Source organism: Jaculus jaculus, chromosome 19 (genome assembly GCF_020740685.1).
Source record: "Jaculus jaculus isolate mJacJac1 chromosome 19, mJacJac1.mat.Y.cur, whole genome shotgun sequence".
Classification (NCBI taxonomy): Eukaryota; Metazoa; Chordata; class Mammalia; order Rodentia; family Dipodidae; genus Jaculus; species Jaculus jaculus.
In genome coordinates, this window is record NC_059120.1 from 6229012 (window position 1) to 6254515 (window position 25504).

General features: G+C 45.1%; 1 protein-coding gene across 6 annotated transcripts in view; it reads left to right on the forward strand.

Annotated features, from left to right (window-relative positions):
- Positions 1-25504, forward strand: part of St6galnac3 (ST6 N-acetylgalactosaminide alpha-2,6-sialyltransferase 3) — a 551413-nt gene that overhangs the window by 171923 nt on the left and 353986 nt on the right. Inside the window, exon 1 of one of the 6 annotated variants that reach the window (XM_045138461.1) lies at positions 20696-20801. The exons of the other annotated variants lie outside the window; for them this stretch is intronic. The gene's annotated coding sequence lies outside the window, so the exon portion shown is untranslated. Of the gene's footprint in view, positions 1-20695; positions 20802-25504 lie in introns of those variants that run through there. 6 annotated transcript variants of the gene reach the window in all.

Genomic DNA, 25504 nt, shown 5'->3' on the forward strand with positions numbered 1-25504 from the left:
TATTTATTTATGAGAGAGAGAATGCATATTCCAGGGCCTCCAGCCACTTCAAACAAACTCCAGACACATGCCCCATCTTGTTCATCCTGGGGAATGGAACCTGGATCCTTAGGCTTTGTAGGCAAATACCTTAATGGCTAAGCCATCTTTCCAGCCCTCTCCCTGCCTTTTCAATCCCTTTTTCCTATCTTATATGATACAAACCAAGCCCCATTCAGAAAAATAAAATATGGATGCATGTTCTGAAAGAACACAAAATTAGGATGCTCAGCTGAAATTGCCCTGATTTCTTGGAGGAGATGGAAAAATTAAGCATGTGTGTGAGAAGCATAAGAATGAAATTCGTGGGGATGTTGCAGGCGTACAAAAAGTCCATCATCTGCAGGGATGAGGACTTCTAATGCGGGAGAACCACATGATGGAGGCAGAGGGAAGAGGACATTGAGGCCTAAGTGGAGGGAGAGAGAGCCTGACTATCAAGCCTGGTTCCAACACTGACTGGAAGCATAGCTCTGCCTCTCGGTGTCCCATGTGACAATAGCCATCACCTGCATTGGTGGGCCAAGCACTTAGTAAAATGCCTGGCACCTACTCATTGCTCAATAAAGCAAGGCTGTTGTAAACACCACCACCATCATGATTGTCTAATGACAATTAAGCTCTCCTCTCCTGGATATACCCATAACTTAATTCCAGTGCTGACTCTGAAATAGTTTAAAAGCACCAGCTCTTTATAGATTGCCATGGTAAAAACCAAGAGAAATGGGTGTCAAGATCTATATAGCACTGAAAAAATAATAACACCTCTGTTAATATATAAAGGCTGGTACTGAGTACATATACTCTGCACTTTAGTTTAATTGAATGTGGAGTATAGCATTTTCACTTTTAACGAGTTTGTATTTATTTGCTGTCGTTTACAGAGTAGCTGGGGCTATTTTAAAAATCTGGTATCTTCCTCCTCCATTTTAAGATGATATCATTCCTTAGACAGTTGGCCTAGAACCTAGGACTGCACTGCAAGGTGGGACTGGGGCCCAGGCCCTTCCTTTCCTCTCCCTGCTTCCTTGAGCTCTCATCGTCTGCCCGGAGCGTGGGAGAGCTGTGTCCTCATCCGTCACCTCAGCCGTTTTAGGGCTCAGAGCACAAAGGCCCGTGGGCGACCTGTGGTGGTGGCAAGCAGGGAGCTCTGTGGACCAGGCTTCATATCTGGAATAATTCTAGTTTGAAAACGGAGGGGAAGGGGAAGCTGGCCAGCTTGTGAGAGCGCCGCTGATCAGAAGATGGTGAAATGGAGAGATGTTGGAATAGAAAATCAAATGTCATTTATTCATCGGCCCACACTTTCACAAGTACCTTCCTGGAAGTCTAAGCATATTTTTAGTGGTGGTGGCCTTTTAAATGTCAGACTACAGAAGGATTTCTGTTTTTAGTGAAGGCTGATCTCTAAGGCAATTAGATAATAAAGTCACAGCCAGTGCGCGGAACACTAGCTGAGTGCCAGGCGTTTGCTCAGCACTTTCTTTATGGTGTTTCTTTCTGTGGGCGCCGTGGCCCCGTTGCACAGGGAGTGGTTATCATCGTTGTGAACTTGAGGAAAGTGAAGTCTAGAGACATGGACTTGCCCAAGGTCACAGGAGGTTGCTGAGGTGAGATGGGAGCCTGCCATGGGTACAGCTTTTTTTTTTTTTTTTTTTGAGATGATATTTTTGTTTGAAGATAAAACATGTCAAGCCTAAAGATAATTTTTTCGGTACAGATTCAAATTAAATTTAATATATTCCTTTTTCTTACCCTCATTAGGCTTACTTAAACAAAACTACCTCTAAAATAAAGGATTGGTTTTTTTTTTAACTTAACTTCGGCTCATGGACATCCACCAGGTCGATTCCTATGTGTCTGTGAGGGGTGAGGAGGGGGGGGCAGAAGGACATGGAGAGACTGGGGTCGATATACCGTGTGTACGTCTGTGAAAATGTCCTTAAGTAACACAGTACCATGCACAAGGAATATATGCAATACAATTTAAACTGATTTTACAAAGCATTTAAAATGATAAGTAAACACTTTTGTATGTTTGTGTTTATATCTACACACATTGTGTATTGAAACTTAAAATATTTTTACAAAGCATTTGAAATGACAAGTAAACTCTTAAATTTTTTCTGTTTAGTTGTATTTCTTTATTTGAGAGCGACTGAGAGAGAAAGAGGCAGATAGAGAATGGGTACACCAGGGCCTCCAGCCACTGCCAATAAACTCCAGGTGTATGCGCCCCCTTGTGCATCTAGTTAACATGCATCCTGGGGAATTGAACCTTGAACTGGGGTCCTTAGGCTTCACAGGCAAGTGCTTAACCGCTAAGCCATCTCTCCAGCCCACAAGTAAACACTGTTGTGTGTGTGTTTATATCTGTACACATTGTGTATTGAAATTTAAAATAATTTTACAAAGCGTTTGAAATGACAAGTAAGCACTTTTGTGTGTGTGTGTGTCTACACACATTGTGTACTGACTTGTATATGAAAATACCTGTACACATTGTGTACTGACTAGAATATGTGAGTGTTGATACTTGTACACATTGTGTATTGACTTGGTCGAGGTAATTCACACATGTGCTATTGCATTTACTTACCTCTTTGTAAGAAGCATAATTAAATTCTTACTTGTGTTGGAGTGTTTCAGTATTCAATACATATCTGCTATATAATGCCAATGTCATTTTCTTGGTGTAGTGTGGACCCCTTAATGCATCCCTCCTGCCTCACTGACATTTAAAACAAATTTTTTTTGTTTATTTTTACTTATTTATTTGAGAGCGACAGACAGAGAAAGAGGCAGATATATATAGAGAGAGAATGGGCGCGCCAGGGCCTCCAGCCACTGCAAACGAACTCCAGACGCGTGCGCCCCCTTGTGCTTCTGGCTAACGTGGGTCCTGGGGAACTGAGCCTCGAACCGGGGTCCTTAGGCTTCACAGGCAAGCGCTTAACCGCTAAGCCATCTCTCCAGCCTCTCACTGACATTTTCTTTCCTCTAACCAGCGGGTTCCTGGTCCATGTGTCATGCATCTGCCCCTCCCCATGCCAGGTATCAAACCAGGCAAGAGTTCTACCAGGCGGCTTTGTCTCCACATATTGGTCTTTTAATAGTTGCAAGATGTGGCTTGATTAGGATAAGTTCTCCAATTATCCTTACATTGGTTTGAATACATCTTACTGTAGTCAGTTTTTAATATTATTTTTATCAGTGGTCTTTGCTTCTGTTCCTTTGAAGGACCGTGAATCGTGTGACAGGAAACAGCAAAGCTCTGGGAAAATGACAACATGTTTATCCCATAATGCCAGATTGCTATGCGTCAGAGGAACTGATTTAGTTTCTGAGCCCCAGCGTTTCACTCTTTGGACGATTGCAGGATAGACACGCTTGCCCCTCTGAGCACCATGTTCCTCTGATGTTTGACTTTGGAAGTCGACCTTTTCTTTCTGCTCATCACTTAGGGTCACCCATTGCCTGGGTCAGGGACACCCTTCTCATAGGTTGTGGAAATCCTTTCCTCCCCCTTTTTCTTCCTCCTCCTCTTCTTATTTTATCACTTTCTACCTTTTATCTGTTGATTAGTTTTGTGACTGGGTGACATCCTAGAATGAAGGACTTCTCGTCACATCACATAGGAGGTTCAAATGAAAGAGAGCTGAGAGGCGCTGAGTGGACAGATCATACGAAACACAGCTGCTGCTGTCAGGGTAGCTGAGCAGAGGGGCAGGGGGGAGAGAGAGAGAGAGAGAGAGAGAGAGAGGGAGGGAGGGAGGGAGGGAGGGAGGGGGGAAGGGAGGGAGGGAGGGAGAGAGAGAGAGAGAGAAAGAGAGAGAGAGAGAAAGAGAGAGAGAGAGAAAGAGAGAGAGAGAGAGAAAGAGAAAGAGAGAGAGAGGGGGAGGGAGAGAGAGAGAGGGAGGGAGAGAGAGAGAGAGAAGAGAGAGAGAGAGAGAGAGGCGCCAAAAGTTATGTGCTGCTTGGATAAGATTCTCAACATCATTATTTTGTACAAGATACATAAAACACTGTGCATTCATGGGATCAGAAAGAGCCATAGAGATGATCAGTAGTTCCCTTAACTTACAGAAGAGGAGACTTCTTAGCAAGTTGGTGATGGTCTGAAATTCCGTGACTTACGAAAGCAGGGAAGGTGTTGGGGAGGGGCTGGGCTGGCGCTGAGGGGGCACGTCTGCATGGCAGTGAGCGGTCTCCGTTTTCCTTTGCTCTGCTCTGGATTCATGGGTGGTGCTGAACCCATGCATCTCTCTGCATTAGGCCCTCAAGCAGCCATACAGGTGTTATTAGTTTAAACTTGAAGACCATGAAGAGACTTCAGCTCACCAGGCATGCCTGCCAGATGCATTTAAGGCTTTCCTTCATTGTGTAGTAACTGCAGCAACGGCGGCCCTGCTCCCATAATGCCTTCTATAAAAATAATATGAGCTTCAAACGTGTCTTTCTGTGAGTTGCTTAAAGTACCTTGGAAGACTCACTTACTGAAACCCATCCTTCCAGGTAGATGGGATAGCTTCCAGTGGCGGTTCTCATCAGCAGGTGGGGACCAGTGCCAGGAAAATCCAAACCTGTCAGTTCTGTCTAGTCATGAGTCTTATTTCTCATTGTAGAATAACTACCTATGCATTCAAAGCTCTTTTTCTGTCTATTGACTTAATAGAATTTCATTAAAACCCCCTGAAATGGATATAGCAGATATTGTCAAGGATGATTAAAGCAAGATAGGAAAGTCTATTCTATCTCTAAAAACACCCATCTGATTACTGACAGAGCCATGCCCCAAGATTCGTGGACTGTGGTTCCAGGAATCTCACTAGATCATGCTATCTAGAGGAGCACTTCCCTTCATAATGCAGTGGTCTCTTTAAAGAATGGCCTCCATCCTTCTAGTTAGGGAAACACAATTACCTATTCTTCACTGTAGGGAGCCAGGTAACCCTTTTGGGAGTGTCAAGACATCATTCATACAGGCAACAATAGAACTCCATCTCATCTTGCTCCAGGAGTACCTGTGCAGGTGAAATTGGTCAGTGATGGCTGCCTTAAAAATGAATAAAGGTCCATCTTGAGAATGGGAACAGCAAAGATTGGCATAGCAGTTTTAGTGACTCCATGGTGTGCGATGTGGTTACGTGGGTGAAAGGTGGGGACACCGTCCAGCACCTTGAGAAGCACGTGTGCTTTTGCTGCCTACACGAGGTTAACGTGGGTTCCTAGGGAGGAACAAGCGGCAAGTGTTCCAGGACATCTAATTCTCTGTAGGTGCTTTCTCACTGCTTATCCGTGGGCTCCATCTTGCTTCTGGACACTCTCTATGCTTCCTGCTGCCAACTCCTGAATATACTCGCCCCTGTGTCCCCTTTGTTCTGCAGCGGGCGCAGGCAGTGCAGATGGGAAGTAACTGACCTCTCTTCTGTCACTGGCTTTTTTGTCATGAGTTAGATGCTGTGGCTTCCGTCACCTGGTCCTCAGCTCCCCTGCAGAATCTCCCTCACTGGCCCAAGGTAACAGTGTCTTTGAATATTGCCCCATTGAGGTCTTGCTCAGGTCTCTCAGAGGCAGCATGGTGCAGGGGGAGAGAAGTAGCCTGGCAGTGTCAACATTCTAGCCTTCTGTTCTAGCTACTTCCCAACCTTGGCATCTTCCCCCTGATGCCATCTTTCCTACCGGCCCAGCAAAGCTGAGGGCCACAGCAGCCAGTGCCTGTGTTGGGACCTCTTCCCTGCCCACTGTGATTCATGTCCTTGACCCTGGTTTTCACTCATCTCCCAAGGTCATGGACTCTCACAATCATGGTTGCTGGCTCACTTTCTCCTTCTAGTTCCTAACGACCTCCCTGGACTTGGCCATAAGTTTACTTCCTGTGGGATGTTTGCTAGGTCACCTCCTGAGTGGCCACCCCTCCCATTCTGGCCATCTCTGTCCAAATGCTGATGAAACCCTGACCATCCATCACTATAACTTCCCTTCTCTTGGTTTTTGCCCTCCCTGCTAAAGAGAGGAGCACTCCAACCTCCTCACTGTGTAGTCTGTCTACTTCTTACTCTGCGCTCACTTGGAAATACAGGAAAATAGGGAAGTACTAAGGCAAAGACTGTAATGTTCATAGCCCTTACATTTTGCAAAATACTCTTTTGAAATGTTCTCATTTTACAACCCAAGATCAATGAATGGCCCAGGCTGGCCTCCCACTCACAGCAATCCTCCCATCTCAGCCTCTCAATTGGTGGAATTATAGGTGTGAGGGTCTATTTCCAGCTATCTATCTATCTATCCATCCATATGTGTGTGTTCTTTTATGTATATATACTTATATACATACATAATTATATATAGTTGTATATATATATTTTCTGAGTTGGGAAGATGGCTTAGCAGTTAAAGGCATTTGCTTGCAAGACTGTCAGCCAAGTTTAATTCCCCAGCACCCACATATAGGCAGGCACCATGACACATGTGTCTGTAATGCCAACATATTTATGGCAAAGACAGGCAGAGCCGAGAGAATACGAAGCTCATAGGCCAGCTAGGCTGGTGTTTGGTTGCAGGGAAAGTGGAAGAGAGCAGAGTCATCTCGGTTGCCCTCTGATTTCCACATGCATGCCATAGCAACCGTGCTCCCCCACATACGAATAAAAATAACATTTTAAAAATACATATTTTCTGAAGGAAGTAGACTGCAGTCTTGATGACCATGTCTGTAAAGTTGTGCAAGGTCAGAAGCCCAAGAAATGTCTTTGCTGTATGTGAAATATGCAAATGAAATGAATTCATGGCAGTGAAAACTCTAGCTTTCACATCGGCTCTTTGTGAATCCAAAGCGGCCAATATTCCGTAAATCCTCCCTAGATAGGATTTTCTGCAGAAATACTGGCTGACTCTGTAATGGCTGTGGTTGCTTTGATATAAAGATGTAGTCAATATCTCATGAAAAAAGATTCCTGCTTTCTACTTCCTGTAGCACAGAGGAGAGGAATGATGAGTTTTGCTCATGTCCACCTGACTCAAAAACCAAACCGTGTTATAATTTTTTAATTGATTTGTCTGGCAAGCATGTATTCCCTGTTCTGCTCACAGATCTCCATTTACAGGGAGAAGAAAATTATAGTCCTATCCCCATGGCTGCTTGAAATTCTATTATTGATGTGATGAGTTCTTTGTGCCTCAGTTTGATACACATAAGATATCGAGCTGAAAAAAATGCATGAAATACATTTCTCTGCTAATAAACCAAGAATTGGTAGTGGTGTGGTGCTGTTGGTTGATTCAAGATTTGTTTTGCTCTGACAAGTGGGCTTGCCATTAATTTCACTCAGGTTACACAAAACTCCACATCAGTGACATGTAGGAACAGAGGTGGGATTGTCGAGGACTTTCTAGAATTTGTATTAATGATGCTAGAGAGAGAGAGAGGGAGAGAGAGAGAGAGAGAGAGGGAGAGAGAAAGAGGGAGGGAGAAAAAGGGAGGGAGGGAGGGAGACAAGAAAGGAGGAAGGGAGAGAGGGTGGGAGAAGAAAGTGCAAAAGCCATGCACAGCACTGAAGACGAGCCCGGAGCACACACTGCTACAGTGCAAGGGACTCTCCTCTGTGACCCCCTGCCTCGAAGCACTTGGCCTTTCCCTCAGTGCCCACGCAAGAAAAATGGAATCAGCCATGTTCATGTGATCTTGATTTGAGAGGAGAAAAAGCAACTGAATCCCAGAGTCTCAAAGCTCAGGTCCTTTTGCACTGTTCTGTAAACAGGTATTTTGTTTGACTCAGCTCAGACATGCCCTGTAGTGGTTTGACAACGACCCAGGTCAACACGGTGCCTTGGGGGCGGACGTGTGATGGCTGGTCGCTGTTGTCAGTTTGGCTGGGTTTGGGATCACCTGGGAGACATACCTCCGGGTGTGTCTGTGGCAGTGTGTTTCCATTTCTTCTTTGTTGTTGGGACAAAATACCTGAGCAGAAGTAGACTGAGGAAAAAAGGGTTTGATCTGGGCTTACCGTTTTGAGGGGCAGTCCATAAAGTTTGGGACAGCAGGGCAGGAGAAGGGAGCCAGGTGGCGTCATCACCGGGGAGGAAGCCGAGACCAGAGCAGCAGGTGGGGTGGACTGGAGAAGTTCAGTGTCCCCACTGACCCTCCCTCGAGCCAGGCCCACATCCCGAGTTTCCACAACCTTGCAGCCCGGGTCCACCAGCGGGTGTGGGGCGTTAATTGTATAAGCACGTGAGTCTATCGGGCGTATTTAACCTTCAAACCACTGCAGGGTGTTTCCAGAAAGGATGAAGGACTCAAACAGAATGTGGGAAGCATCTCATGGGCTGGGGTCCTAAGAGGTTAAAAAAAGCAGGAAACCTGGTTAAGCTCCAGCATTCCCCACTGCTTCATCTGGCATGACATGAGGTGTCACAGCCACACGCTTCAGCTGCCATGAGCCCCGCCACACAGGCCCTGCGATGGTGACCTGTGTGCACCCTCTTGAGCACTGAACCAGAAGCCCTCCCAGCCTTAAGGTGCTTCTGTCAGGTCACCAGGAGGAGAAAAGTGACTCCCAGGGAAGCAAAGTGTATCTTCTGGAAATGAAGAAGGCATTACCTGAAGGCTGCAAAACTTTGGTTCCCTTTCTCCTGTTGCTTGGTGCCCTCCTTTCTGTGGTCCGTGGGGTGTTTTCTGTGTGCACAGGGCCCGGCTGAGAGCCGTTCTTTGGTCCTCTCTGTCCTGCAAGCTAGCGCCTTTCGCTGCTGAGCCGCCTCTCCCCAGCCTCCACCTCTGCGCCGTGGCGCGGTGTGTCCCCTGCAAGCTGCTGTCACTTTCTACCTGAGACCACACACTTTGGCATTTTATGTGCCTCACATCACTCTGTTTCCTGCTTAAGTGTTTCACAAGATGTAATGCTATCGCTTCAGTAAGGGTGGATGTTATTAAAGGATGAATATTTGACTGCGTTTTGGTCTGATTTTAAGCTGTGTTCAGTTGTGAGGAAGCCTGAACCAAATTTTCAGCCCATCTCCAGCAAAGCACACAGAATTGTGCAGTGAACACTGTGGGTGTAACTCTGTTTCTGCCTTTATCTAGTTATTCTCCTCCTTCTCCCTTTCTCTTCAGAGTTGATCTTTCCTAAGCTCTCGTGGGTGGAATATAAACCATCACCAGGGCTCACCGATGCCAGGCAGGTCAGGCAGTGGTCTCCGCAGGGGAGGCAGCCCTGCCCATCTCCACACAGCTGCTGCCGCCACTGGCCCCTCTGTGTTGCTAGATGTTTTTTCAGGAGAATTAGGGCATCTAGAGTCATAGGTAAATGTCATAATTTTAAATATAAGTAGCTAAAGCATAGTTGTGTGTGTGTGCGCGCGCGCGCGCGTGTGTGTGTGTGTGTGTGTGTGTGTGTGCGTGCGCACTTTTGTCTTGGTGTCTGCTCCAGCCTGAAAGATTTGGGGGTCATATTTAGCATGTGTGCCACTGGTTTGCACCCTCTGCTTTAAGGTTGTGTTTGTGAGCCCCTCCCTTAGGAGGCTGACCATCCTACACAGCTCTTTTAGTGTAAGGCCATGTATATTTGTCACTTGCCAAGTGACAGCAAAAGCTAGTGAAGGGCTGTGAAAGACAGAAACAGAGACGAGCGATGAGTCACTCCACACCCCGAGAGCCCGCTAAAGTGTCTGTCTGCTCCGGCTCTGACTAGCATGCAATGATGTAGAGGGGACTCTATAATGTATACGTGTCTGACCTCCCATGAGACAATGATCTGCTTTGCTCGAATGTTCAAAATCCAATTGCAGTCACGTCCGCGCTTCCCCACGGAGCCTTACATTGAGATGGAATGTTCCACCTAGGAATACATGAACATTGGCATCTATGCCTCCCACATATTGGCCCTTCAGAGAATTTCTCTGATATTACAAAAAAGAAAAGATTTTCAAAAAGTTAAACTTATTCAATTTATTTTGACATGAAGTACTATATTTTTCATGTAAATATTCAAAAATGTACTGCTGGGCGTATTTTTTTTTTAACAAAATGGAATCTAAACAAGTTTGGAATGGTTCCTCCCGTCTTTTGTAATACCTTCATTTCTAGATGGTGTTGGTCTGTGATCCCTAAAAGTGCGTGGCCAGAATTGAGCCACTGTTGCAGCGAGCAGCAAACACCGACGAAGAGCAGCGTGTGGCCGGAAAGGACTTGTTTTGGCTTAGGGACCCGCGGGGAGACTCCGTCACGACAGGGAAAAGTGACGGCGCGCGCAGAGGCTGGACATCGCCTCCTGGCCAGGTGAACAACAGCCGCAGAAGAGTGTGCCAAACACTGGCCAGAGAAAGGTGGCTATGACACCCATAAAACTGCCCCCCCACAGTACATGAGGCTTCAGTTCTCAAATTGCTGCCAGCTGGGGACCTAGCCTCCAGAACACTTGGGTTTATGGAGGACACCTGACTCAAGCTCTGCAGCCACCTTTCAGGTCACGCAGGGTGGGCAAGCGCAGAGACGAGGCTGGCCGAGCTCTCAGAGCCAGTGAGGGTGTCCGGCGGGGAGATGGCTCACCTTGCGGAGGGGACTGTGTTCTCGTCAGCTTACACTTGAAAGAGATTTGCCCCCAGGCTGTTGCAACAGCTCTGGGACTGGGGGAGTTTGACCTTTCTACGACTTGAGAGAGAATGTTGCTCTCTTGAGAAACAAACTCCGGTCAGCTTGCTTGAATCTAGCACACCGGCATGGAGATGGCCCCAGGGGATGACGGGCTTCAGGACCATAGACAGGACCTGTCCCCGTGACCTGTCCTATGTGAGCGCGGCCTGGCTTGTTTCTGAAATCATCCTCGTATCTTTGCCTTCCCTGATGGACGTGGAAAGCGGTCTCCCTACTGTTCCAACTCCCACATTTGTGGGCAGCCTTCTCACTCGGCACATAAACGTCTTCTCGACGTTTTGAGAATTTTACAGGCTGTAAGGATGTGGGGTGGTTTCCTGGCATAGGAAACTCACAGAAGATCTCACCTCCGTTGTGAAATTCAGTGTATTTCTGTGGTGTAACTTCTGAGAATCAAAAAAAATAAAAAGTAGAATAGAGAGGAGAGCTCTCTGAGTGCAGTTGGCTCTTTGGGGTGAATGTGTTCATGTGAGTGCGGAGGACACGAGCATGCCATGGTGCTCATGAGGTGGTCACAGGACCAGCTCCATCCAGGAAGGGTTTATCACTGTCCCCTGCTTCAGTCCCCAGGCGGGCTGGCCCACTAGCTTCTGGGAGAGTGTCCTGTCTCTGCCTGCCTTCACACTGCCGGTGTGTTGGGATTAGAGACACCATCCACAGCACCTGGATTTATGTCGGCTCTGGGGATCTGACCTCAAGTCCTCTCCTTTGTATGAGCCACTCTCCATCTGGATTTATGTGGGTACTGGGGGAGTGAACCTGGGACAGGCAGGCTTTGCAAGCAAATGCCTTTAATCACTGAGCCATATCCCCAGGCCCCAGTCACTCTGTCAGGCTTTCGTCTATACACTGGGCTATCTCCACCACTGAATGCAGCAGATAACAAGGCCTGTCCTCAAGACCTTACACTATAGTGGGACAAAATGCCAAGGTCATGGAGTTGCAAAGGCAAAGTGTTGGGGGGTAATTACCATGGTTTATTGTCTATAATTCTGGAAGCTGTCCATAAAAATATTTTTAAAACTAACAAGAAAACAAAACCCCAAGATCAGACCACGACACAACAAGGCCAGAACATGCAAGCACATTACCTCACATGTGAGAAAGGGACTGTTCTCTGGTAAAAGGGATTGCGCAAGTGGGTCCAGAGCTATGGAAGAAGGCATTGCTAATTAAAACCAGGAGGTCAGAGTAAGTGCTCCTGACAAAGTGACACTAGAATGACATTGTATGTATCTTAAAAGGATTGGGTGGAAGAATGGGGACCCATTCAGAAGCCTTTGCTGTAGACCTCAGGGGGGCTGAAGTGGGGTGGTAGAGGGGTCAGAGTTCGTGTGTATTTTGGAAGTAGAGCCAGTGCGCATTTCAGCTGAAGATGAATTATGAATAAAGCTTAGAAGGACTTTAGAAATCACCTCGACCCTCTGTGAGGCCAGGTAAATACCACACTCATGGGCTTTAGAAACAGAATTGTATGTCCTGTTACATTAAAAGAGTTGAGACACAGTTTGAGCCAAAATAAGATCTCAACTGGATCGTGAACTTTCACACTGTGTCCTGGCATAGTGGTGTATTGGTTTTACAGATGAGAGAGTCCAGATCCCACTCTGAAGCCCACCGGCTTCTCTAAGGTCATTCTAGGCAGAGGAGGACGGGGCCTCAGAGGTACTCATTTGTTACCATGTTCTTTCATTACCACTGTACTTGAACCACAGACTTCACACCTCAGTGGCACTGCATGCCAGCTCTGGGTAATGGTTTTCTCCTTCACACTAGGGCAGTAAGAGGAATGCCACTGTCCTTACACCTTATTATCACATGTCATCTTCTCAAATTTCTGGGCCTCGCCTGTCCCAGCCACCTCACACACCCCTCCTGGGACTAGTGAACTGAAGTCAAGTCTGTACCCTAGACATTGTGAGCAGTGTGAGGAGAGGGGACTAAGCATCCTTCTCACCAGATTAGTCACCACAGTGAAAGGAAGACTAACACAGAGAGCCTACGGAGAAAGAAGGCGAGAGGCTGAGGATCTGGCTCAGCTGGGAGAGTACTTGCCTCACAGGCGGAAAGCCCTGGGTTTGATTCCCCACACTGAATAAGCCTCACATCGTGGCACATGTTTGTCATGCCAGCACCCGTGAGCTGGAGGCAGGAGGAGCGGGAGTTCAAAGTTGTCCTTGGCTCCATAACGAGTTTGAGGTCAGCCTAGGTTGTATGAGACTCTATCTTAAAACAAGAGAGAAGAATTAAACCAAGGCTGTGTACACTGGGCCTTGGGTCACTTGAAGGGCGGATGAGCGTCTGCACAGCGCAGCAGTGGCACCTGTGAGGAGCGAGCACTTGAAAATTTGCCAAAGCTTTCACTCCTAGTCTTGTCAGTGATAAGACTTCCATTGCATTCATAGACTTAAAAATTGCATTTTCCTCTATTATAGAAGAAATAGAACTTGGTGTATAGAATAATTTAATATATTAGATAACTAAGATATTGCCAGAAAAAGAATGCTGATAAAATGAGGTATCTGGGGAAACATTGAGTTGTATTCTCATCTCATATTCCTAACAGAAATAAAAATCTCCATGGATTAGAATTTAAATGGGAAAAGTCATAAAAAAAAAAACTCTACAGGAATTTAGTGAATATTTATTTGATCTCTGAATAGAGAAGAACTTTGAAAGTTTAAAAAGCAAATAAGAAATGGAAAAAACAGATAATATTTGTTACATGCAAAATTAACACCCAAGCCAGAAAAATATTCATAATAAATACTGGACAAAAGCTTAATAACTGTATATGTATATATATTGTATTATATGTAATGCATATACATAAAATTTGGGAGAAAAATCTCACAGCATCATTAGATCATGGGGCTGAGAAGGTGAATTCACAGAAGAGCAAATAAAAGAAGGTCACCAGAAAAGATATAACCTTCTAGTAATCAAAGAAGACCAAAATTAGACTGAAAATTAAACTGAAATGATAACCAATTTTTAAAATTATCACATTGGTAAAGATTAAAAGGCTAAGAGTGTATTTTAGTGGTAGGTCCTCAAAGCCAATGTTGCAATAAAGCAAAATGAAAAAAAATCTCATTACGATTAAATCAGACATTCTTCTACATTCTTGTTACAAATGTTAGCACACATATTGATGAGGAAGACAATCCTGAAAGAGACCTAGGAGCCTTAGGGTGTTGGTATTTGTTAATCTATCAGTTAATGTTTAGGAAATTCTTTAAAAATGACATGCTAAGATTTGAGCAAAATTTACATCATAGCTTTATTTGTAATAGAGAAGAATTGATAGCAGTCTTATCTGTTCACTCAGAAGATGTGGAGGCAAATTTTGCTTCCTCAATAGAATGATGTCTCTAGAAGCTTCTTTCCCCTCTTCCCTACCTGCTCTGTGCCATGTTTGTGCTTTCTGTATCCTGAGAATCTACTGCTAAAATAAGTGGTCACTCTCCATTGCCTTGGTCAGTGGTAGCCCATTATGTAGCCCAGAGATGAAATCCTGCAGTAATCTTGGAGTGCACAAGAAACTGGAAAAAAAAAAAAAACCCAGAAGAAGAAGAAAGAAAAAGGCCATAAGGCCAACCTGCAAAGTAGATGTAGTTAATAATTTAGTAATTTTTGATTTTTGCAAAGCATATTCATCATGTGAATTTTGCTTAGATGGCTCTCTGAAGAATGAAAAACTTTAATGAATCTCTGAACTTATGCATATATAAGCAAGTTTCTACCCTAATTCTCTAAATATTACATACTGAACTTATTCCAACTCATATTTTAACGTTTTTAAAATATTTAATTGACCTACTTTAAAAAAAGTGCTTGCTGTGCCCAATGTTAGCGGACCTTGCTGTAAAATTGTCCTTGTGGCAGCCACAGGAGCTTGGGGTGGTCTGTTGTGAGCTGGCCCACCCTTCAGAAACAGGTGGCTCGGTTTGCCAGCGTCGTCTCTGAGCATCCCCTCCCATGTCCGTCGGTCTCGGTCAGGACTCCTCAGGAAGGCAGTTCTGAACCCTTGAGCGGATGATGAGTGAACATATTTCTGCAGCCAAACCCCTTCACTCGCTGAAAGACCGGCCCGGGGGTAGCTGAGCTTGCTGCCTTCCGATGCCGCTGTGGCATTGCTTTAAAACGTCAGTCCCTCTCCTCTGAGTCTGACGGCAACGGTAATGCGAACGCGCTTGCTTCCCCGGGGTGCGGGCGGACACGGGCGCTTTACCAGGGTGTGGGCTGCCTGTTTCCTGATGCTCATGTGACTTCAGTTTCTGGGAAAACATTTCACCCACAGTTTGTTACTGTGACAGCGTTGGTACCCGAATTCCCCTTCACCGTGGGGTGTGTTGGGCCTGGCAGAAAAGGCATTGCCTCACAGGAAGATGGCAAAGTCTCACTCTGAGGCCACAAAGGAGGCTCGGGCTGGCTTTTGTCCGTGAAGTGGGGGACTGACACAGGTCGGTGGATGGACACTGGTTTCTAAAACATCTGGAGTGGAACCCTAGCATCTTGGCTTGGGCCTGGTGTTTCTCTAGAACATTCCATCTTCAAAGGCGTTTAGGGATTGCTTCACTGCATGGCTTTAGTGTGCTGAGGTGTGTTGAGCCAGTGAGCACAGGTTGTAACTGCATTTCAACCTCTGTGGTCGTGACAGTTTTCTTCGAGGATTTGGCCTATTGTGGGAAAGTCAATAGTGGATTCATTATCTACAGCAGATTTGAATCTTGGGTGTCTGTGTTCATATTTGTAATAAATAGCACATTTTATTGTTTTGAAATATTAAATTCTTATTAGTTTTCTTTCAAAATTGTTATTTTCTTATTTGTTTGAGAGAGAGAGATTGAGAATGGGTACATCAGGGCCTTCTTCCAGTGCACATGAACTCCAGACCCATGTACCACTGTGTGCATCAGCTTTACATGCATCCTGGGGAGTCAAACCCACATCGTTATGTTTTGCAAGCAAGCACCCTTAACAACTGAGCTATCTCTCTAGCCCAAATTCTTACTAGTTTTTCAAAAAGTTCTTGTGTTAATGCCTTATGACGCCCAGACGGCATGAACCTGCCTTTGGCCTGGACACGGAGCCCCGCACGGTGCGCACTGTGTGCAGTTCCAGCCGTGGCTTTCTCTGCAGTGGCTCCTCATGTAAAACCCACCTGCGCCCTCACCTCAGGATGTTTCCCGAAGAATACTTGAGTCTCTTTCCTCCTCTCGGCTCTCCCCTCTCTGTGAGCATGCCTGGCACTAGGTTCTGTCATTAGGTTTTTCTCTTACTTGATGACTTTCTTGGTTTTTAAGAAATGTGCTTCCTGGCAGTATTTGTGCATTTGAGACGACAAGGGCCTTTGCTGAGCCGGATGTCTGCGCGCTGCACAGGCCGGGCGAGCCCCGCGGCGCTCAGTCTGCGGCTCGGCCGTTTCCTTTTCCTCTACACTTGTTGGCTGCGCCGTGATGCTGAGATCGACCCCCTCATAAGGGAGGCATGACTAATGCGTCCCCAGCTTCTGTGTTTACATATCATGGCATGCCAAAGTGGAGGGTAAATTTAGGTCACTTTTCAGAACATGAACTCTGTCTCTCATGGTAACTCCCTCAGAGCGCTTCTAATGTCTCACTGGTCTTCTGCAAGTCCATAAGAATCATACTTGAATATTTTGGACATATAGAAGAACATGTATAGCATATAGTATTATGAAAATGGATAATGCCTGCCTCTGGAGCTGTGCTGTGTTGGCCACAAGCTCATGTCTGTGTCTTTTTTTAATTTAGATTTTATTTTGATTTTATCATTTATTAGAGACACACAGAGAGAGAGAGAGAGAATGGACATGCCAGGCCTCTAGCCACTGCAAACAAACTCCAGACGTATGCACCACCATGTGCATCTGGCTTACATGGGACCTGGAGAATCGAACCTGGGTCTTTCGGCTACTCAGGCATGCGCCTTGACCGCTAAGCTATTTCTCCAGCCCGTGTCTGTGTCTTTTTAAACTATGTGATGTGTCGGGTTGCCTGGTTTTCCATCTTGTGTTTCTGCAGTGTCTGTGTGTTAGTATGCTGCTGGCCTCTCCTGTGTACATGGTCTGTGAGACCGCTGCCCAGTTGAAGCTGTGCAGTCCAGTAATCCGTGTGGGGAAACTGTGGTTGGTTTATCTGTCTGCTGTTCTTAGACCTTCTGCTCAGTTCCAATTTGGGATGATTATTAAAAAAATGCGACCAATCATCTGTCATAATTCTCTTTCCTGCATGAAAGAGTGGCCTCCAAATATGTATATATTTAATTATGAATGACATTGCTGTGAAGTTATGCACACTCTCTAATGTTAAGTAAATGTAATGTTAAGTAAAATGGCATATATATATATTCCATCATGAAACCATTACTTTATATGCCTATTAAAATATTTAAAATGGAAGAATTTTACCATATAGTGCCAGACTAATTTCTTTTTTAAATATTTATTTATTTACAAGCAGAGAGAGTGAGAAGAGAAACACACAGCGACAATGGTACTCCAGTGCCTCCAGCCACTGCGAATGAGCTCATGACCCACTTTGTGCATCTGGCTTTATCTGGGTCCTGGGGAATTAAACCCAGGTTGTTAGGCTTTTCAGGCAAGTGCCTTAACCACAGAGCCATCTCTCCACCCCCTAGTTTCTAAAGCAAAACAATACAATATCATAGTTCAAGTAGAATGTGAGAAGTTCTGTGATTCCGTATCTTTGTGAAGGCTTGGTCCTACAACATTTTTAAAAAGTCATCAAATTGGTGTATATGGAATTGAATGGTGGATTTACATTTCTGGCAGGTTAGATAAAATGAGGAGGTTTTTCATTGCTTGTTGTGTATTTTTTCCATCTTTTGTGAACTGTCTCTTTGTAACTTTTGTCCATATTTGGTTTTGGGTAATTTTTCTCTTATAATTGATTTGTAGAAGTTTTTAAATATTTGGCTCACTAACTTAGTGTCAGTTTCCTATGTTGTGCTATCTCTTAATTTGTGATTTGTATTTTTACTTAAAATAACTTCTTTTAATAAGTTTTAAATGTTCAGGTTATCAAATTGTCAAACTGTTCCTTATAGCTTATATTATGAGACAATTGTAGTTTTTCTGGGCTGTGGCTAACTCCTATGACCCTGTCCCTTCCTGGATTGATGCAAGAGGCGCCCCATGAGTTGAAAGTGAGCCTGGGCTACCGAGTGAGACCTTGTCTCGATACAATAAGAAAGGCTGGGCAAGTCGTCTCCGCAGTTTTAGGTGCTTGCTTGCGAAGTCTGATGGCCTGGGCTCAATCTCCCTAGAGCCCATGTAAAGCCAAATGCACAAAATGGCACATGCAGCTGAAATTTGTTTGCATTTGCAGTAGGCCCAATGTGCACATTCTCTTCCTCCCTCTCTCTCACATCTCTGTCTCTTTCTGTTCACAAGTAAAGTATTTTTTAAAAAATGAAGCAAATTACTTTCCTTTGAAACTTCATGATTGTGTGTGTGTGTGCAAATATACACTGGCAGTGCAGAACTGGCCCAAAGACAGATGTGCAGACACAACAGAGATCCTCGAAATAAGCCAGTGCATGTATGGAAACTTGTAGATGACAGTGGCATCATTACAGGCCACCAAGCGATGTTGAGACAATTGTTTCAGTCAGGGTCACATGACTGGCAGAAAACACCTGACCAATATCAGCTTTTGGGAAAAAAATCCCAGTTTATTTTGGCTTACAGACTCGAGGGGGAAGCTCCATGATGGCAGGGGAAAATGATGACATGAGCAGAGGGTGGACATCACCCCCCAGCCAACTTCAGATGGACAATAGCAACAGGAGGGTGTATCAAACAGTAGCAAGGGGAGACGTCTATAACACCCATAAGCCCGCCCCCAACAATACACTGCCTCCAGGAGATGTTAATTTCCAAAGCTCCATCAGCTAGGTACATACCATTCAGAGCACTTGAGTTTGTGGGGACACCTGAAATAAACCCCCACAACAGTTAATAGCCAAATTTAAAGAAACAGATGGATTGCAGGGGAGGTGACTCAGTGGGTCCAGTGCTTGCTGGGAAAACAGGAGTGACCAGCAGCACCCATGTGACAGCCCGGTGTGATGGTTCTCACCTGTCACCCCAGTGCCCAGTACGCAGAGACGGGAGGACCTCTCAGACTTGCTGGCGAGCTGGTCTAGGTGAAATGGTGAGCTCGAGGTTCAGTGCCTCATGTCTCAAAAATAAGGTTTAAAGCAACTGAGGCCTCTAGCCTCCTTACACAGATGCATCATGACACACACACATGTTCCCACACACATTTAGACATACACACATGCATCCACATGCTATGTACACCATTCAGCACACACACAAACATAGATGGGAGGGGTGGAGAGATAGGTCAGTCAGTAATGTGCTTGCCTGGCAAGCATGAAGACCTAACTTCACTCTCTAGTGCCTATGTAAAAATGCCAGCCACAGTGTTTATGACCCCAGCACAGGGGAGGCAGACACAAGAGAGTCTGTGTAGCTCCCTGGCCAGACATTGTAGCCTAGTGAGCTACAGGCTACGGAGAGACTCTACCCTAAAAGATGGGTGGTGTTTGTGTAACAGCAGCCTAAGTTTGACCTCTGACCTTGATGCACGTGCGTACCTCACTCTCCCAAACATACAATTGCACACACAGATACACATACACCCAAAATAAAAAATAAAAACTAGGTGGCATAGGACCCCTTCCTTCATTTCAGGTCAGTGAAAGACACATATGCATGTATATGTGCTTACAAACGCGTATATGCCTATATGTGCACACATGTACATATACGTATACATACATGCCTTTAATTGTCTCCTGGGTAGGAGGGTTCTGTCGCCTCTGTATCTGAATCTGTCTATTAATCACCTCAGCAGCATCTGTCATTTCTGACTGCTATCAAGTTTCCATATTCGTGTGGATTCACTTTGGGGTTCCTTATTACATGATATCAGTCTGTTTTCCTTTGTGTCCACTCCACATTGCCATTTGTTTCTCGACCTTTATCGTTCTTCAGGAATGTCCTAAGTCAGATTTTAGCCTTTGCTCTTCTATAGTAATTTTGTAGTTGCTTTGACAGTTTCCAACCTTTCATTGAATTATGTTAAATTTATACACATGGCAAGAATTGACATCTTTACAACATTAAAATATGGGATCTGTATATCTATCCACATCTGCTCATTTGGGTCTTCAATATCTTTATTTGTATCATATATGGTATCTTCCATTATCAATATTTCCCTACTCCTGGGCATTCTTTCTCAGTGGACTTTCATGTTTTGATCAATTAAGAAGAGCACTTGCAATCTGCCTAATTTTATTTTCTGAGGAGGCTAATTGAGTGATAGATTTTGCAAACCTCTTTGAAAGGAAAATAAAGAGAAACAATAGAACGATGCAACTTTTAAAAAATGTTAGCAACTTGCTGCCTGAGTGTACATGATATTATTTAACCCCAACTGTTCAAAGGCAGGTGTTATTTCTCCTATTTTAATGAAAGGAAACCAAGTTTAGTTTAGCCCAGGAACTCGCTCAGACTCAACAATCTAACAATGTGTTTGGGGTCAACAGGACCTCAGAGTCAGTTTTGCTGCACTCCAGAATAGCTCTGCCCATCACTCTGAGCCTTCCTTTGGAAAGAATTCTGGGACTTCTCAAAGCATTGTATACCATGACCAAGATGAGAATCTATCCTGTAGCCTGACCATGTGAGTCCCTCCGCCAGCCTCTAAAAGCCAGCAGAGGTTTGATAACTACCTCATCCATCCCCCCTGTCACTGTCACTGCCTGAGGAGGCCATCTGCTCTCTGATGAAGAGGTTTACACACTGGGGAAGACAGCTCACACAACAACGTGCCTCACCTGGTCTCTCTTTATGCATGTGACCCTCCGGAGAGTGGAGTGTAAGGCAGCATTGTGTATGAAGCCCTCTTCTACTTCCTTAACCAGGCACTGATGGAAAGCTCTGATGAAAACAAAGTGAACGCTTACCACTGTCACTGGTCTCCTCTGAAGATTCACCCAGGAAAAATTCTCTGCTGAATGTGGTCTGGATGTCTGAGCCCAGCATGCCTTGGTAAGAAAATTTGCCTGAGTCATCTTGCCATCTGCGATCCTCAAGTGTGGAATCTTCTGCTGGAAGACACAGATCTATCAATCAGCTTGTACTTTCTAACAGGCTAGCAGTGTCTGGAGGCTGTGATGGATATGGTTGGGGCAGAAACACGAAAGAGCGGCTTTGGGGGAGGCATGACTAGTAATCTTCAAGGCTTGTCGAGCATAGTTGTAGCCATGAGTGAGTGAGGCCAGGGGAAATGGAGATAGGAGAATCCTGTTAGCCTGGAAAACAGTGGAAACAATGAGAGAATTCACCTCAAGCAGGAGGAAGGTGAGGACTGGCACCCAAGGCCACCCTCTGTTTCCCTCACATGCACCATGGCACATATGAATACACACACACACACACACACACACACACACACACACAGAGAGAGAGAGAGAGAGAGAGAGAGAGATTAAAAGAATAATCTAGCCAGTGAAATAAAGGAATACTGGAAACAATGCTCTGAGATGTCTCCATTTTCATCCTAGGATTGCTATGGCCTTTCCAGTTCAGGTTCATAGATTATGTTCCATGTATAGTACATTCAGCCTTTATTTCTCTTGATAACTGAATTCCAAGGATGCCATTTGGAGAACTCTATCTGTACCTGCTAAGTCCAAGAGTGAGGAACTGCTCTTCAGCCTCCTCTGTGTTGTGGTGACCACAGATGGATGAATGAATTAGATGCAGGGGCAGAGAGATTGGTTCTAGCCATTGCTGAATTTATTAACAGTCTATGCTTCATGTGGAAAAAGATTTGGACTCTAACAGACCTTTCCCCAAATCCCACCTCAGTTACTTATCACCTTATTCGATGTGAGCCTCGGTTTCTTTTCTATCAAATGGGATCCCTAATGTTCATTTGCAAGCTGGTCACTGAGGCAAATATGTAAGATCACCTAAATACAGAGCATATGGCCTTCCCCCCTCCTGCTCCAGTGAGCCTCTTCCAGGGCCCCACAATGGGTCTGTATGTGTGTAGATCAATCAAACATTTATTTCATGCTTACTGTGGGTCAGGTTCTGGTCTAAATATTTTATGACTTTTTAAAATGATACTTGAAAAGAATATTTTATGTATTTATTTATTTGAGGGAGAGAGGATGAGCATGTCAGGGCCTTCAGCCACTGCAAAAAAAAAAAAAAAAGAAAAGAAAAGAAAAACTTCAGACACACGCTCCACCTTGTATGTCTTGCTTATGTGGGTACTGGGGAATTGAACCTGGGTCCTTAGGCTTCGTGGGCAAGTGCCTTAAGTGCTGAGCCATTTCTCCAGCCGTACTTTATGAGTTTGACTCTTCAGTACCAGGTAAACCTTTGAAACTGTCCTTCGTTTTCCCATTTTTCAGATAGGGAGGCTCAGCACACATTGGTTTAACACACAGCTAAAGCAGGATGAGCTGGAAGCAGCAAAGCCGTGGATGGTTTTGTGGTAGCTCCTCTCAACATGGGAGTCTGTGTTCCACCCTTTTCAACTGAACATATGATCACTCTTAGTAACTGCCTTGAAATCAATATGGATTTTTCTCTTGAGTCTGCACATTTTCTCTCTTTGCGGTCTTAGGATTAAAAACAACCTTAAACAAAAGCACACTTAATTATGAGTTCATTTTCAGTGTTATTAGAGTAAAGTGGTAAATGAGTGGCAGCAGATATACTCTCCCCGGTTCCAGGCCGAGGGAAGTGTCAGGCTGTGGCTGTGGTGGTTTGTCAGCCGTGGAGCCAGCTGGCGATGCCCATGGTCTGCGGGGACAGGGTGTGCCCAGCAGTGTGGCTGATCTCCTATGTGCACAGGGCGGACACAGCATTCAAAAGCACACAGATGAGAATCCAGGTGACGCCAATGGCCCTGGGAAAGTGTTTAAAAATAAAACAGGGGCATCAGACTGCGTTTCTGTTTATCTAGAATGTTCTAGCTAGGTCCAGAAGGAAATGACTACCAGGGTCCCTGTGGCTGGATCTTAGGTGGCATTTTGGCCACTATCAGATGTTTGGTCCTTAGAAAGGCCCCAAACCTCACTTTTCTACCCAATTGTAGTACGTAATTAGGATTTTTTCAAAGAAAAATTACTATGTGTGGCCTTGGCTTGTTAGCATTTAAGATTATTAAGGAGCTGTGGAGATAGTGGGGTGGATAAGAACACTTGCCATTCAAGCACAAGGGCCTTACAGGGTCTGATTTGCCTTGAGTTTGATCCCCAGCACCCCGGTAAATGCTGGGCCTGACCACACGTGCCTATAACCCTAGTGCTGTGGGGAGCAGAGAATCACTGGGGCTACAGGTCAGCTAGTCTTTGGAAATGGAAGCTCCAATTTCAGTGAGAGCCCATCTCAAGGAAACTCCTGCATGAGTGATAGAGGAGAGACACAATGATCTCCTCTGCCGTCCAAACATACATGCACAGACCATTCACGCACACACACACACACACACACACACACACACACACACACACACTAAGTGGGAAAAAGAGAACGTCAGCACACTGTTAGATGCAATACACAGGCAAGGAGGGGAGGATGGGAGCGCGAATTGAAGTCATACACGGTGTCATGTTCTGTAGTGGACACTTCTCTGTGTGTTGTCTCAGCTGCTGATTGTAGAGACATGGATAAATTTCAGTCCATGCAGGAAAATAGGAAAAGACTAATGGAGAAGATAAGATACATGAAAAACAGAAGAGGAAAAAGTAGTGTCTCTCTTTTAAGTTCCAAAAGCAATGCCCTTAAGTCACCTGAAGTTATCAGAAGTAGTTTATAATTACTTTGGGTAAGGGGATAAACATTCTGTTTCCTCATCATTTCCCTCCTGATACTGAAGGGCTGTGAAGACACCTGCTCAGCTTCCCTCCTTCCTGCTTTACTGTCCTGAGAAGCTGGTGACTTTAAGCTACTGTGATGACACTCGGGTGGCGGGAGGAGGCTGTGAAGTTTTGTGTTCCTAGGTGATGTCACCTGCGTAAATACATAGACATGCTAAACTGCTATAAATCTCACTCCATCTTTTATTGTGTCTTAGCACTTTTGAATTTGATATAAACCTTTTCCTATGTCAGAACACTTAACATGAGTATTATTTAAAAATATTTGTGTGTGTATGTGTATGTGTGTGTGTGTATGTGTGTGTGTGTGTGTATGCACACGGACTACTTGTTGCTGCAAACAAATGCCAGATGCTTGTGCCACTTTAATTTTTTAAATTTTATTTAGTTATTTGGGGGGAGTGAAAGAGGCAAGAGGGAAAAAGGGAGGGAGGGAGCGAGAGAGAGAGAGAGAGAAAGAGAATGGGTGTGCCAGGGCCTCTAGCCACTGCAAACGAACTCCAGATACATATGCCACCTTGTGCATCTGGCTTACACAGGTGCTGGGGAATCAAAGCTGGGTCCTTAGGCTTTGAAGGCAAGCACCTTAACTGCTGAGCCATCTCTTGTGCTGGTTTTTGCATCCAGCTTTTACAAGGGTGGCTTGAGAATTGAACATGAGCTATCAGGATCTTCAAGCAAGTGGGGATCCTTTGGCTTTGCATACAACCGTCTTAGCTGCTAAGCCATCTCTCTAGCCCCAAGAGTGGAAACTTTGTAAATACCACACATTTCTACTTCTAAGTGGCAGGTTTATTGTGGTTTTACCATAATGTGTGGAGTGGGCACACCAGGACCTTTAGCAGCTCATGCATGCGCACCTTGTGCACCTGGTCTACATGGGTCCTGGGGAATCGAACCTGGGCTCTTTGGCTTCACAGGCAAATGAAAATCTGTTTATTATTACTTTCTTTCATTTTTGAGGGAGGGAGAGAGAAGGCATGCCAGGGTCTTTTCAGCCTCTGTGACCAAACTCTAGACACGTGGGCCCCTTTGTGTGCATGTGCAACCGTGTGGGTGTGTCACTGTGCGTCTGGCCATACGGGACCTGGGGATTCGAAAATGCGTTCTTGGGCTCGCAAGCAAGTGCCTTAACTGCTAAGCCATCTCTCCAGCCCTGAAAATCTGTTGTTGTTTTTTTTTAAATATTGAGAAACCCACCTTTTAAAATTCAGAGTGAGCTTCTTCAGTGCACTAGTCTTTCAGCCGAGCGGGTGAGATTTCCTTTTCTACCTCTCGGATGCTGTAGCAGATTCCTGTATTTAAACTAACTCAACCATGTGCTGGCAGGTTGGTCAGAGTCCCAGACAGCATCATCTGTATCCCAGAGGAATCACAAAGTCGAGCTTATGTCTGTAGTCTCACCAACATTGGGAAGGCAGGAGGGGTCAAGACCTACCATACTTCCTGGAAGTTGGGCATGAAAGGGGAATTCCAGCCTGCTGGGGTATCTAGTGCTTCTGTCTCATCCCTTTCATCTTCTGCCCGAGTTTAAGCCTGAGAAGGTGACGTTGCAAACTTGTACCAAAGGTGTATGATGGGATTCCTCCACACTCTATCTTTCCCGTGTCCCTGGCTGGAAGGAAGAGGAAGTGGAAATGCAGACGTCCTCTTTCTCAGGTTAGTCTGGAAGGAAGAAGTGGAAATGCAGATGTCCTCTTTCACAGGTTAGTTGCCTTCTTTAGTTTGTGCCCCACGAGGTGAACCTCTGTGAATGGATGTGACCCTGTCTGTCTGATGAATAAATATGTGGGTGTCTTTATTCTGATGTTGGAACGCAGACTGTTTAGAACTGCATTGGTGAGTCTTTCTGGG